We start from the raw sequence: 15,651 nt of genomic DNA, 5'->3' as shown, positions 1-15,651 counted from the left end.
GCTCACCTTCATGCTCCGAGAAGCAAAAAGATGCCCGACGATGTCCCAGAATGTGATGAGCATCTCACTGACGCAGTAGACCACAGTATCCCACCTGGCTATGCACTCTGAAATATTATCCACTAGCTAGCACTGGGTGACCAAATATGAATAAACAACGATTACACAAATTGCAGATATTAACCATGCATTTTCCCAAAAGACATTTTCCTCCCATCTGTAGAGTTGACTTCCATATTCTTGTTCTACTTTGATATTTTCAAGCTGATAAGGTACAAACTATGTACCCCGATATTATTTGTATAGTTCAATGTCATAATCCTAAATCAGGAAAAGCAAACACGAGGCCAGTGATAAACGAGGATATGAGATAAAAAAGGGGTTACAAGCCACATGAAGAATGGCCTAATCCACTAACAACATACTGCTTATCTGTTAAATTAGGCAGCACCTACCTATCCATCTCAAAGAAATAAAATTAAGTGTATTGAATAAGGAAAAATTTTGAACTGTAGTGAATGGATTTCTAATAGATAGTCTACACTTGTGCTGTCTTCTGGAATATTTTTTACACCAAAAGAACAACAATTGACTAACTGAGTGGAGCAGAATAAACCATGGCAAGGCCTAATTGTGTTCCCATCTTTAGATTTAAAATTCATCTTTCAAAAAAGGAAAATAAATGAGCAGTAAAAGATACAGATTTAAATTATTTCTTAGAAGACCAAGCTCCATTTCACAGTCACCAGTTAAGCGCATCCTGTTCATTTTTATCTCCCCAACAAGTCTTCCTGTTGTACCTCAGCATCATACGAAGCAGGTACTGAGGACAAGAGGTGGTCCTCTCAAGAAATCAGGACTCACAGAAAGAACAGAAGTGAGGTAATCCAGGTGTGAGCAATGTCTCAATGCTTACCTTACCCTTCTGGATATAGGATCTGATCCACACCACAGAAACCCTTGAGTATCTTTTTCCTTTTAACTTCACTGGGCTTTGAATGAAGTATTAAGCCGTTAGGAAGCTAGTAATCCAATTCAACTCCCCTAGCCCCTTCAAGCCAAAAGCAGATTCGCAGCTGAGACAGAGGATACTTTAGATATTAAAAGCCGACTTCTGCTTGGGACGGAGTGCAAGAGAATGGTACATGACAGGCAGCACCTTGGGGTTCCCACAACTGGTAAGAGGAGAGAGAAGAAGGGAACCAGAAGGGAGCTCCCATCTACTGTGGGGAGCAGCAAAGAGTTAAGAGGGATAAGCGTATACAGTACGGCACAATGCAGTTTAAAGTTCCTCTGTGGGAGCTCTGGCATCTGTCTAAGCTGCAAGGTTTAGCAATTACAGTGCCAATTTAAACTTGTACTTAAAAACATAGGAAATATTTTCTTTTAATTTTTAATAAAATGGGAACATTTAGGAATCTAGGTGGTCACCAATACACATGTGCATCACTCCCAGCAACGTTAATGGAACAACAGACTGTTCTGAGTGGTGTCTGAAGTTTCAGCTGCTTGTAAACCAGCACTGTGGGAAAACTTTTAGGTGGCTTAAAAAAAATTCCCATAAAACAGTAGAAAGCTCATAATTTAAGACACGTCAGTGGAAGAGAAAACTTCCTCCTGATTATCAGAGGTATTTTGCACCATATCCAAAAAGTAAGTAAGATTTCTCCCAGAAATAATGTCTTTTATCCACATCATTCTTGTCAGGAAAGTGCCTGAACATCTATTTTTATAATTAAGCTTCAGGTTTCAACTACACTTGTGATAAATAACATTCACATTAGAAAAATGTTTTTAAAGCATCAAATAGTTTAGTCTTATAAAATAAAATAAGCTTGCAGTGGTTAAACTGCCCTTACAGATGAACTTCTTATTGGTGTGTGAATATACTATAAGCCTAAATTATAAAGATAATGTAAGTTAGCCCACACATTTGAAATAAGATAACCACTGAATTGGAAGTCTTGCCTGGCAGCATGCTGATCTCTTTCTTTCCCCCATTTCATTTAATCAGGAACTTGAAATTGGATCAGCAACTTTTAAACAGCTGATTAAAAGTCGTGTTCACGAAAGTGATTTTGCTTATTTTTCACATAAGCATCAGGCTGCCCATCTGCAGGGCAGCAAGCCTGTTGCCTGCCTGCGATCTCATTCTGTTTCAAAAGAAGTGTAGAGAGTTACTGGCATCCTGGGTACTCCATCTGCACCTCTGCATCAATACCACACCGCTGCAAACCACACACAATACTGACTACTTAAAAAAAAAACAACCCAAACCAAATAAAAGCAAAACAACAACAACAAAAAAACCCAACCAAAAAATCACCACAAAGACATCATCTCATGGAAAAAGGAAGGCCCAAAATCCTTCCACATCTGCTCAAATTTGAGCATAACCTAAATCCAACAAAAATGAATGCAAAGATCTCGTTTGGATTTAAAAGGGCTACTTACACTTCATCAGAGGCTACTGGAGGACACATATACAAATTTCTCTCTGTGGTAACCAATGTACATTAACACACCTGCATTCAAGAACACTTTAGAAATGAGAATATCACATGAGAGATTGTGCATGCAGCACATAAGCCCACAAGAAAAAGCACATGACATTATGGAACAAAAGAGGTTGTATGTATTTTGTTTGCTATTTACTCCACTAGAATATTTCTTATTCATCATCCTGAATTCCATATTTTCTGTACCCTACAGCCACAGATAACAGGGTCTTCTTTGCTAAAACACATTCATATTTGTAGCTTTTGCCTTTGAGCACTTCTTTTATCCAAAATCAGTGATTGATAGTATTGTGTGGTAACACAGCACAAAGCTAACTGCTTTCTCAATAACCTTGCACACCTTCTTGAAACCTGGCTGACAAAATTTGATCATGTCAACTCTGACTCCCCATTCAAAGCCTGTCCCAGTCTTTGGGCGTCCCTTTCTTTGATATGAGTAGGGTTTGGATCACTTCCATAGTTACTGAGAAGTTTCATTCAGGCTTCACTTCTCTAAGCAATATAAGACTTCTACTGCTGAGTTTAAAATACTGCCCAAATATTTGAATATACAACCGATATGCGCACGCGCATGTATGTGTATGTGAAATGCACGTATAACCTACCCTCTGGACATAGCAAAATGAGAGTTGTAGAATAAATGTAAGCCATTCCCTGCAGGGTTTTGGCAATAGTTTACAGTAAGTGGCAAATCATTACTGCTTTTGATGTTCATTGTAATATTAGCCATTTGAACTCTTTTGGTATTTCCTTGGACACAATGGGCAGTTGCCTAGAAATTTCATTTGTGGTATTTAATGCAGAGTCACTGCATAATATTTTATAAGATTACCCAAGTATTTATCAACAAGGAATAGAAGATCCATGCGCACATGCACAAAATGCATCTAATTTGTTTAAATTATTCCAGACAGTAAAAAACACAATTCTCATATCAATAATTCCTTCAGCAGACAAACATGAAGAACAGTGGCAGTCTCTCAGTAGTGGGAGATGTCAATAACACCTGCTGTAGCTGCACTCCAGACAACTACAATTAAAGTGTCAAAACTATCTCAAGTCTTGTGAGTAAGTCTCTCCGCCATTATATTGAATTCAAAGGAAGTGTTACAATTTATTTCAAACAGGACCAGGATACCATTCCTGGTATGTTTTGGGGATTGTTGAATCATTGTAACAGCAGCAAGACTTTGCATCAGAGTAACAAAGAAATTCCTCCCAGCTTGAGGCTGAAGTAGACATCAACAACATAGGCTGAAGGAAGTTGTTATTTCTATTCAAAATTCTAAACAGCTGTTTTCAAGGCAGATTAAAAGATTTTTCAATGTTTGGATTCAACTCAAGAGCTTTATCTAATGCATACTTTGTATTTGAGTATTTGTTGAATTAGAAATTTAATAGAGCAGCTGAGTATTTTAAAACCTTTTGGAAGATGTGAAAAAGGGATGTGAACTCTAGCACACCCTGTAAAACATAAATTTCTTACCAAAAGAATATGTTATTCATGTGCTCTGTACATTAGGTCAATTATTACTCACTTTCTTTGGAGAACAACCAAGTGCCTCCACCCTTTATAACAGAGCACCGTAATCAACTGTAGTAAGAATGGCAGAATTATTCTAATACACATTGGTGGCTCAGGCCCTAGCTCAAGAAGACTTGAACAGTAAGAGACTAAGACGGATTTGTTATAATCTTTACTTTTTTTTTTTTAAGAGCGGAAGAAATTAATGTTTCCTTGTACACCTTTGTAAATAATTTCAATTTCACATAAATAGGGAAAAAAATTATTAAAAGGAACGCTTTAAATTGGCCCTCCAATTTAAACACTTCTGTTATTTAATGACAAATTCCATAAACATTCTGATACCAATACTTCTTCCACTGCACGTCATTTCCGCTAACCCAACTTAACCTCTCATCTTCCTTGCAGTCAGCAGCTGTACAAAGCATTTTTTTTGTACTGACATCAGCAAGTGACTGAAGTGCTAGTGCTAGACTTAAAATGCCTTCTAAAAACACAACTTTTTGTATTGAATTTGGAACTGAGTTTGATACAACTTGTACTGTTAGTTTAATATAGTATCACCTTTCATGGAGCCCTATCTTGTTGGGTTCCTGCTGGGACCTGAGAGCTGAAATAGCACAAGGTTTAATGCATGGCACTTCATTTTGCCCAGCCTGGCTCAGGCCAAGAGAAGCATTTCAAATTATTTAGATAACCATACAGATTAAATACCCAGCAAGATAGCTTGCTAAGTCATTCATCATTTGCCATTCCTGGACTGTGCTTGTGTCTAGCAATGTTTTTACTAGAAGAGCCGTTCAGATGAATGGAATGCACATCTCCACTGGGCTTCCCCTGCCCAAGCAGCAGTCTAAACTTCTCAACCTGCCTTCAACGCTCTCTTCCTGAGATGTGTGAAAACTATTTAGCTAGATCCCCTCTGCCATCTTCTTCTCGCCTATCTTCCCCTCTCACCTGTTTCTGTTGCTTTTTCCTGTATGAGCCCCTGTAAGTCTACCCAATTCCAGTGTATTGAAACATTACCCTCTCCTTATTTCAATCCCTCAAAAAGCTCACAAATTGTACTCTTATTACTCCTTTACTCTTCACCTCAAGAATCAAGTAACTGGAATAATTCGCACTGTGTGGTGCAGTTCAATTCCAGACATAGTATCTGCATCATTAAATTATATCTTATCTTAAAGGTTATTGGTGCCCGAGTAATCTAACATCGACTCTCCTTTCACAGCTATGTATCACTTACCTCTTTTTTAACTGCCCATTTCAATGGTAGATCTTTTTGCCTTTAAAGCCTGCAGCCTGGAAGTAATTTTTGACCCTGTGGTTTCTTTTGAAGCCTGTATTAATCCGACTGTAAAGCTGTCATACTACCATTTTACGAATCTCTCCAAGTTACCACCCATACTGTCCCACCGGGACATGGAGATTCTCATAAAGGCTTTCATCATATCCCAGCATGACAATTGTAATTCATTGCTTGCTGGTTTTACTATTACCTCTTATAAACATTTCAAGCTCAAGTAGTATTCTGTCACTGTACTGCTCAACTGAACTAAGACGTTTGGACATATTATTCCAGCACAGAGACTAGTCCAATGGCCCTTGAAGAAGCAGTTAAAGCTGTCTCACTTTAAGATCCATCTTAATTGCACTTTGAAGAAAGTGCACAGCATGCTCTTTCCACTGTATGTTTATTGTTTCGTTTCTTGCTGTAGTTCTCAGAAACTTAAGCAGACATAGGAGCTTTTGAGATCCTAAAATCTCCCATCACTGAGGGACCCATTTTCCTCCTAAATCAGGTGAAATTATCAGTCAAGTACCTAATGGGTCTCCCCATCTTTTTGTTTTAAGTGACAAGCAGGTAAGTACAGCCAGTGTCAAGTGCAAATAGGAAAATCCCCTGACAGTGGGTCTGTAGTTACTAGTGTTACTAGGAGTTAAAACCATTCCCTATCCCGCATCCCATGAACCACTGTGATTTTGTCAGCTTATTTTATATTTTTAATCTAATTCTTCCATTTTTAGAATTTTATTAGGCAAGTACACTAGAAATTATCAGCATAACATGTGTTTTCATTTCACAGCACTCAATCAATTGCTGCCACAGGACAAACACCCTCTGGATAGTAGAACACACAAATAAGAAAAAACGCAAAACATCCAGGACTACGAATGCTTTGACAATGTTAGCACTGGATCTTCCTTAAATGGCTAGCAGGTCTGAATGATACAGTTGGAGGTCTTACAAATCACAGACTAACATATATTTTAACACATTTTCCAGAAGGTGGCTGGACACAGTCCTGGGCAACCTGCTCTAGCTGATCCTGTTTGAGCAGGGAGGTTGGACTAGATGATCTCAAGAGGTCCCTTCCACGCTAAGCAATTCTGTAAGCTGAAACACTGTTAGAAATTATCCTCTCTCCCCTGTAATTCTTATGGCTCTATTTTTAAAAAAAGGTAAATACATTCTTTGATAGGTAGGAGTCACTCCACTAAATAGTAGATGTGCCTTTTAGCACACTGCCTGTTTTTGCTGGAGATAAACTGACTTCAGCCCTGCTGAAAATTCATTTATCAATAGATTCAGTCGAGCCATTGTAAGCAGTAGGCCAATGTAAAAAGACTTACGGCAAAAACTGATGGCTTAATCTTGAGACCAAAGAGCACTAAGACATTGCTGTGTATACAGAAACAAAAAAGAAAATGGTAAGTCTAATAAAATACCACTGAATTTATAACCACTGCTGCAGTGCCAGCAAGGACCCTTCTGCTTCAGCACAGCAGAGCAGGGCTTTGTCCCATGCTGTGTGTAGTGGTGCAGGATGAAAGCATCAGCCACCAGCCACCACCTCCCCAAGGAGGCAAGAACTGCGAGCATACAGGTTTCTGCTAAGCTCCTGTTTCCCTATGACTGTCAGCACCTCTGTGTTGGAAGAAGAAGCATTAGAAGATCACAGCAGACCATTCGTCCCAAGGAGTAAGGAGGAAATGGGGACAGACTGAAACTCCTGGTGAGCACTGGGTAAACTTTGCAAAAAAACGTAAATGATGAAGACAGGGCCATTATAAGACATGGCCAAGATCATTTGGTAAGCCAGACTTACTTGAGTTAAATGCTTTTTAAAAACAGCCACATGCTAAGTTAAACATTCAGGATCAACGAAAACAGTGCAGAGGCCACCCCTTCAGAATGGGACCTGTAATCTGAATTACACCACCACGGAAAGAAATTAAGGCTATGGCACAGCAGACTGCAGTTATGTTAACCTACCTGTACTAGTTTAGCCTGGGTAATACCCGCAATAGACACATAGTAAATGTGTAAGATCACAACCAAAAATCAGGTGCTTACAAGATTTTGTATTTCTGTTGTTAAAATATAAAACCATATGTGTATATATGTGTGTACACACCCACGCGCGTGCACTTTTAATAACTTTCATGCTTTTTTTTAATTACTTATCCCTAGCCTTTACATATCTGTCTACAAAGAGAAATATTGAATCTCGGTTTCTTTACATAAGGAAATTCTGCCTTTTTCCAAAAGGAGTTTTTTCTGGATAAGGAGTGCAAAGGTAGGCTCTATTTTACAGCAGAGCGGAATTTGGAGAGTGATCTTTTTCTTAGGACTCCTTTCTTTTCAGACCTTATTTAGGCCTCTTTTCTTTTCCTACAGTGTTTCTCTAGAGTGCCAAACCGTACAAGCTGTCACTGAAAAAAAAAAAAATAAAAACCACTCGGTCATTATTCGTGAACTTCTCAAGGCCAATTGGAAGCATGAATGTGACTGTCCTTACAGCTACTCTTAGGTAGTTATTTCCTATAACTTTTTGCAACTTTTATACTGAGATAGGATATGAGATATTTTTCTAAATGTAACAGTTTACTTCAGAAAAGCTTTGATTTTTTACATCAGCTCTGTTACAAATATGTTGCAAGGCAACTTACATGTGACAAAACAGTTGCACTGACCATTTTGAGCACCTCTGCTTAAGATGCATTTTCATTAGCGTTTTGCAGCTGACCAACATAAAAGAGTTGTTTTACTTGGAAATGCCTTTGTCAGTTTATCATTGCTTTAGGTATGATCCATGCTGTTTTAAAAGAGGTTCTCTTTTCTTTGTTAGAACCAACCATCATGAAAGTTTTAGATCACTTTAAAAAACAAACACAAAAAAAAAAAAATGAAGTCCATAACACAAACTTGACTGAGGTATCATACATACTGCTATTTTTTTTTTTTCTGTTGCAATTGCAACAAAAACTTTCAGCTTAGCAGCTCAATAAGAAAAAAAGGTATGAATGGAAAATATTCATATAAAATTTCAGGGTGATTCGCAAGGAAAACATTTATTTTCACTGTAACAAATGAAAGGATTTCAGGTAGCTGTGCTTTCTTATATCAAAATATATTGCAGCCCAGAGAGGAAGGAAAATCTTTCTCCATAAACGGCTAAGTGGGCACTGTTAGATAAGTTCTCAGCTGCATTTACTCATTCCCTGTATCATATTCAACTCTAGGAGTCACCATTTTGAAAGCACCTTTTCTATGGAAACTCCATTAGAAATTAGTTGTGCCCAACTATTTTATGTTCTCCAAGTTTTGTAGTGATCCAGGAATTGGGAAATAGCTGAAATTTAAAAAATGGGCATGTTACAACGATATTAAGAGAGCAAGAACAGCTTGAAGACACTCATTCAGAAGGCCTCAAATGCAACACCTGCTGCAATGACAACCAAAATCAATAAAAGCTGACTCAATCTTTCCGCACACAAAAAAAAATTCTGAATTTCGTGATACAACACATCAGACAGATTCTTCCCAGTTCTCCCTGGAGCTCCACAGAGCACAGATCTGGCAATGCAAGCCATTCAGGGAAGTTGTATCTTTCAACTGCCTGCACTGTGTATATAAAAGTCATATCTGTATTAATGTTAACGTCCCATAACCAAACAAACATAGACATCTCTTTGTGTATATAACTTCAACAAAACCTTTTGATGAAAGCAGAGGCCTCCACTCGTCATTTCTTAAGACACTACAAGGCAGATAGCAAGTACCACGCATGAGCAAAGCCAGCGCAAGGTTCAGCTCCTGTCTGCAATGAAAGCAGAACTGAATTTATTGCATAGCAAACACATGGCACAGGCCTCCAGCACACCTGGAGGTAGGCGTCAGGTTCAACAACAAAGCTGTCTGTGGTACCAGAAGAACAATCTCAGTGATTCTCATGTGAGTCCCTTCAATGTCCTACGTGCATGAATCAAATCTTACAGATTAGAACAACACAGCTATTTCATTCAAATGTTTGTATTATAATTTATACCATAATACGGGCTCCTCAATTTGTGATTAAATTTGTATGCACCTCCACTGCTACAACTAAAATCAAATCAAAACAAAACAAAGTCCAAATAATACCTTACTGCACATCTAAAGGTCAGTGCCCTTAGCAGCCAATCAAGAAGGCATGGAAATACAGAAAGGGCTGCCAAATAGTTGAATAAAAACTTTGGATTTGGATTTGTTTGACTTAAATCAAAACTCAATTTGGAACAAAATGTAAATGTTCAGCTTCATGAACAAAAGTTGGAGCCCTCACATCTCACAAGAGACCTAAGCCCATATGTACTGAATCATTTATGGATCTTGATTAAGCTTTAAGCATACATTTGAAGAAACATTTTAAAACTTGCTATGTGATATTTTGAGATGCACAAAGTATAGAGCAAGTGACATAGGACTGGTTTATTGGGTGTATTTGCAAGGAGCAGAACAATGGACAAAAACCTTCATATACACAAGATCCTAAAAATGCTTTTTGGCATTAAATAACAGACTGAGCTTAGTACTGAGTTCTGATCCAGAGACCTATTGATTGTATTGCTAAGTATTACAAACGACTTTAAATCACACATAATTATTCTGCAGGGGCAGACTTCTCCCACCTTAAATCACACACATTTATTCTGCAGACTCCTCCACCATTAAGCTGCAGCTTCAACTTTAAAAATTAAAAAACTCCTCATCCATTTATCTCAACCTCTTTTATAGAAAAGATAACCCAAGACACTGATGCTGAATTTTTGTTTTAAAACTTAAAGACATCAAGGGTGGCAACATGTATTAATATTATTTTAAAGGCAGTAAAATGTCACTCTGTGACTGAATATATTTATTTTCAGCCTGAGGCCATTTTTCGTTTTTCAGGGGGAAAATGGTGTGCAAGGATCCTTACTCCAGGCCTTCAAGCTTAACCATCCTTTAGTTTGCTGCTGTGATACTGTACATGCATTCATGTTACGGGGCTGCAGAAACTACATGTCTATGTCAACAGATGTGTTTCTTGGAAGACAGCTACAGAAATCAAGTTTATTCAAATGTTTGCCAGCTACCATATGCTGCAATACGACTTTAAATGCAACATAAGGCTTTGGGAACATACTTTTACTGCTATCTACACTTTGTTATTTACTTTCCATTTAGACTAAATACCAGAGACGGGGCACACTAAGGGGTGCAGTGTCCTCTTTGTGAAAACATTCTACTCGTTGTAATATTTAGAAAGAAAAAAACACACACAGCACTACACTACTCTCGACCACTTTCAGCGGCTGCACTTTCATAGAGAGGCTCTGGGAAAGATATTTTTACATATGGCATTAATTCTGGGAACTTTAATAATGGCCAAATATAATTAAAAATTATGCAAAAATTCCTGCCATGAAGAGAGCAGTACAGAAACGACTCTGTTTGAAGAAAAAGCAATCGTTTGCTCATATTCTGAGTCCAGAAAAAAACAAAACACACGTGGTACTTTTTTAATATTTGAACTACATCAGGCCCAATTCTGCTCCTATGTGAAGCGAGTGGCTAAACTCCAAAATGCAGCAGGATTGAGCCCCTGATGTTGTCACAAGCATTCAAATAAACAAACAGGGCTGTAACACATTCTAAGCTTCCACTGTGTTCCTCTAAATGGATCCAGACAGAAGAAGAAAAGCGCATTTCATTGCATTTTTGCAACACAAGGATAACAACAATGTACAATTTTATATTATATAGAATTCACCCTCTTAAAGTATAATCATACAAATGTCCAAAGAAAAACAGATTCAAAGAGTCAAGAAAGCTTTTATGCATGAATTTGGAGGACATATTTCTACCAAATCTGATAGGGATGTCTGATCTTGCTGAGCTTCTAACATCACTTTTTCCTCTGGACTTTCGTAAAGTGCATGATGTCATAGGGATGTTTTCACACGACCCAAACCTGGGCATCTCACATAGTCAGCTAAATCCCCTAGGCTCTTTTACAGACAATAAAAAGAGCTGTCACTGTTCTGAATAATCCTCAGGGGAACGTAAGGTAAGTCTCTGCTCTCAGTCTCTTCAGCGACTCTAAAAGCAACTGCAGAATCTGTAACTCACTCCAGTTATTCAGCATTAAAAGTCAAATGGCGTAAAGATGGCATCCAGTTTTTAACTAGTTGAAGAAATTTTGCTTTGCTTGCATCTTCATTTTCTGTTACCTGTGATTTCTTTTCATTAACATTATGACTAAATGATATGCTAAAAGCTGAGTACACCTCTCAGATCTTAACCTACTCTGAAAGCTTGGGCCAAAATCCGGCAAGGCCCTTAAGCACTTGCGTAATTTTAAGCATATTGGCATGTCAGGTTTGAATTTAAATGCATGTCAAAGCCCATCACTGGATTGCAGCCAGAGAACTCAGCACCTTCCAGAAGGAATCCTTGAAGTTCACATTTTAACTGAGCCAATATCCATGAAATATTTTCCTTTCTGGGCTATGTATTTTAAATGCGCCTTAAATTGCTGTAAGAAGCATTTCCAACTCCACTACACTTTTACTGGTTAGCTTATATCAAGTTCACCTTTTTGATGAACATTATCCCACAGAAAAGCCAGGTCTGCTGTACTTATGATACACCTGCATACACTTGACAGTACGCCCAGGAGGCTTCCCCTGCTCTGGAAAGGTGCCAAACACCGTACACAACAGCTTAGGAGCTAATGATGCATGTGTACCACTTTCGACCATGCTACAGTTATCAGTCCAGCTCTGATGAAGCATATCTCACCAGTGACGGGGTACACACTCCCAGAATATGAAGAGGAACTCCACTGATAATAATGAATCTAAAAATCCCTTTTGCTCATGTTTATAGTGTTTTATACCATCATTAACACTTCTAAGACACACAAAAAGCAATTTGTGTGCCAAAATTGTCCAAGGCCAGCTGCTTCCCCCTCAAAGAATGACTGAATAAATACATAAAAGTACTCATGCCACAAATTTGATGGAGTTTGCTGCACTGTGAAAGCAGCAGGTCTTTCACCAGATAAAGCCCGTTCATTGTGCATGTATTTGAAGCTATTGACCTACACAGAAGTCTTGTAGGTCTTCATTAACAATCATATGGTCAGCATTTACTGAGGTAATACCAATCAGGCTAATTTGTATTACAAATATGGACCAAATGTACGGAACAAGTACTTAAAACAGTAGACATAGAACTACACAACTTGCCTCTGGATGTAAGAAACCGGCTCCAACTTTGCTACAACCACCTGCAACATTTTAATTGTTTTCCATACCAGATTACTGGAATAACCCCCATGAATCTGGTTGCCTCAACACTGTTTTATTCAAGACAGTTCTAAGCTACGACATATGCAGCAAAGGCTGGAATATTCTTTGTTCTGTGACATACGTGCCACAAACACTCTGTGACTGTTACTATTAGTTGATGCTTGTAGAGAAAAGCACTGCGTGATACGCAGCAGTAAATTACTTACATCACTGTTAGCTTGTGGCATGGCATAATCCAGAAGTCAAACCACAGCCAAACAGATGGAGAATGTGCATGCCACAAAACCGTATCTCTTCACATTGCATTTATATCCAGAAATGGTGTTTTCAAAACAATCTGCCTCTCCCACTTACCCCAGAAATGGGATAGTTTAAGAGACTATTTCTCTTGAGTAATTTCCCGCTTTTTCCCCCCTCCACGCATAGAGATGCTTTGGGTTTGTTTTGTTCTCCTCCTTCCCCCCCCCTTTTTTTTTCTTTCCAATAAAGACACAGTTTTACTCTACAAAGCATGAATTTTGTCAATTTACTGGATAACATCCATCCACATATACATCAGAAGTCCACCAGGGAATGTCACAAATCCACATAACTTTCCAAAGCTAGATTCAAAATACGGACCTCTTACTTAGCTGACAGATGTGTAAAATTATATGCAGCCAGACAACTCCCTAATGACCACACAGGTGCATGTGCTGAACAATGCAAGTTATTCTAAGACCAACATTAGCTTATACTTGAAAAGTTATCTTCAGAAAAAAGTTTTTCTGATGGCCTAATGCAATTCTGGGACCAAAACCCACCACACCCTTTTAAGAGGAGGGGAACATATTAGCTCAGCTAGGTAGAGAGGCTGCAGGAAATCTCTGTAGAAGAAGCCAAATTTCAGAAGTTTTCTAGGAAGATATGACTATCATTTGGCCTCAACACTGCAGTGAGTATTAGCCAGAAATACTACAGCTCATTAATGTCTATTTTCTCTTTTATTGATAACTATAGAATCAAACACATGTTCTAAGTAAAAACTGCGTATAGACAAGGCATATAAGTCACAGATTTCCACCTCAATTGTGCCATTGTAACATGCATGCGATTCCATGACCACGTGATTTGGCTCAAATGGCTCTGTGTCATCAGTTTCTCACTCCACCCAACACAAGGCAGGAGCTCTGAGGGACAGGACTGAAGCTGTTAGCTTCAGCCTTGAAACTTGCCCTAATGAGGTGGAGTCAAACTGGTCCCAGATCAGGCAACATAAAAGCACCATGGAAAAATCTTCTTCTGAACTTGCACTTTACACCTCCTCACTGGACTGAAGGTCCTCAAATCCTTCACCCATGGAGAACAAGCAGTCATTGCGTGAAATTCAAAGCCTTTGCAGTAATATTCAGTACATTCTTTACCTATAAAGCCTTATGATTTTTAACCTAATTTTCCATTCCTCTTACTCCTCTCCAGCAGTGAGATCCCTAGACTCAGAACAGAGCTACTTTTCAATCTTCAGAAAAACTTTACCATCAGTTTGAACTACTTTTACAACATTTGAGTGGACAACTGGCAAGGCTTCGCACAGTGCCAATACAGCAATTTCTCTGCTGTAGGGAGTGCAGGAAATACCTGCTTCATCTTACCGTCTGCTCTAGCACAGAATGAAAAGTTTTGGTCCCCCAAGATTTGTTGCTCTGCATCACCCACCTATGCTGCCCATATAAAAAAGCCAACCATTACTCCAGGTGCAGCACCAACAGCAGTGATCATCTGTCACGCTCACTGACAGAAATTTCATGTGCTAATCACATCCCCTACATGCAAGCCCAAAATCAGGTTATTAATGTCTATTCTGTCCCAGCTTCATAGATATATAATGCAACCTATTGTATGAGTATTATGCATGAATTTCCAACTAAACAGATCAACTGATAGCTCTAATAAATGAAAATGTTTTATTTTTAATATTACAAAATTCAACAGAAGGATTATACCTAAACATTGTTCACTATATCTCTCTCAAATGAGCCATTAAATTGGTTTAATAACCCTGAAAAAAATCCTTATACCAGATAAGACAGTTGGTATAGCTGTGTTTTCATCTGGAAACAGTTGTGATTATCACTATGGATACGCAAATAAAAAGCTAAAATTGATAACAATAAATCTGTACAAAATGGAAAGAAGAACTGAATAAACTCTGCCAAAACAAAACATGCCAAAGACAGAGGCAAGATGCTCCTTATCATTGGCAAGCAAATGTATCAGAGATACAAAGAGCTTTTCTGATGACGTAGAAACTGAAGTTTGAGTAAAAACACTTATCAATATTTCTTACTTGCCACCTCTTCCATTGGAGTGTTTTCATAGCAAAAAAGTAAACAAAAGAAAGGCCTTAATCAGTTGCATGTGTGTTTCATCCTGGCCTCTATCCTTATGAAGCTCACATATTGCTAAAAATGCTACTTAAAATTTATTTTCAGCCTTGAGACTAACAAAAACAAATCCAATTAATTCAACTATAGATTAGAATACGCAATGGCTTGACAACCCTACTGTTAAGAGTAAATAAATGGGGATTTTTGCCCCAGGAAAAGAAAACAACACTTGGTAAACCTACCATGAACTGAAAAACTAACCATTAAAATCATACCAATCAACGCTTGTAATATAAAAAAATCAAAAAAAAGAAGATAAGATTGAATGTTTGTTTTTAAATCAATGATAAAGTTTTCTTTCTCACTAAAAATGCCATTTAGGAAAGTTGTTACCATTTTAATTTGTGTTATTCCATAACTAATATCTCCACAATTTTCCTAGACTGGAGTTTTCCTTTCAGTAAAGCTTCCTTACGTTGCATTTTACAAGACTGTTAATTCTATCTTACTTTATTCATAGACAGCAATAAAATATTACTATTTAAATATTTGATTTCTTATTACTATTTAAGTATTCTTAAGTTACTATTAAGCAAGTTGGAACATCAATTTTTTTCCA

At 38.0% G+C, this 15,651-nt stretch overlaps 1 protein-coding gene across 1 annotated transcript in view; it reads right to left on the bottom strand.

The window, feature by feature from the left end:
• LOC104081352 (fibrillin-1-like) overlaps positions 1-15,651 on the bottom strand; it is a gene marked incomplete at its 3' end in the record, with an annotated part of 96,680 nt that overhangs the window by 68,214 nt on the left and 12,815 nt on the right. The window lies entirely within an intron of this gene.

Source organism: Fulmarus glacialis, unplaced genomic scaffold (genome assembly GCF_000690835.1).
Source record: "Fulmarus glacialis isolate BGI_N327 unplaced genomic scaffold, ASM69083v1 scaffold5848, whole genome shotgun sequence".
Classification (NCBI taxonomy): domain Eukaryota; kingdom Metazoa; phylum Chordata; class Aves; order Procellariiformes; family Procellariidae; genus Fulmarus; species Fulmarus glacialis.
This window is presented reverse-complemented; position numbering and strand designations above follow the sequence as displayed.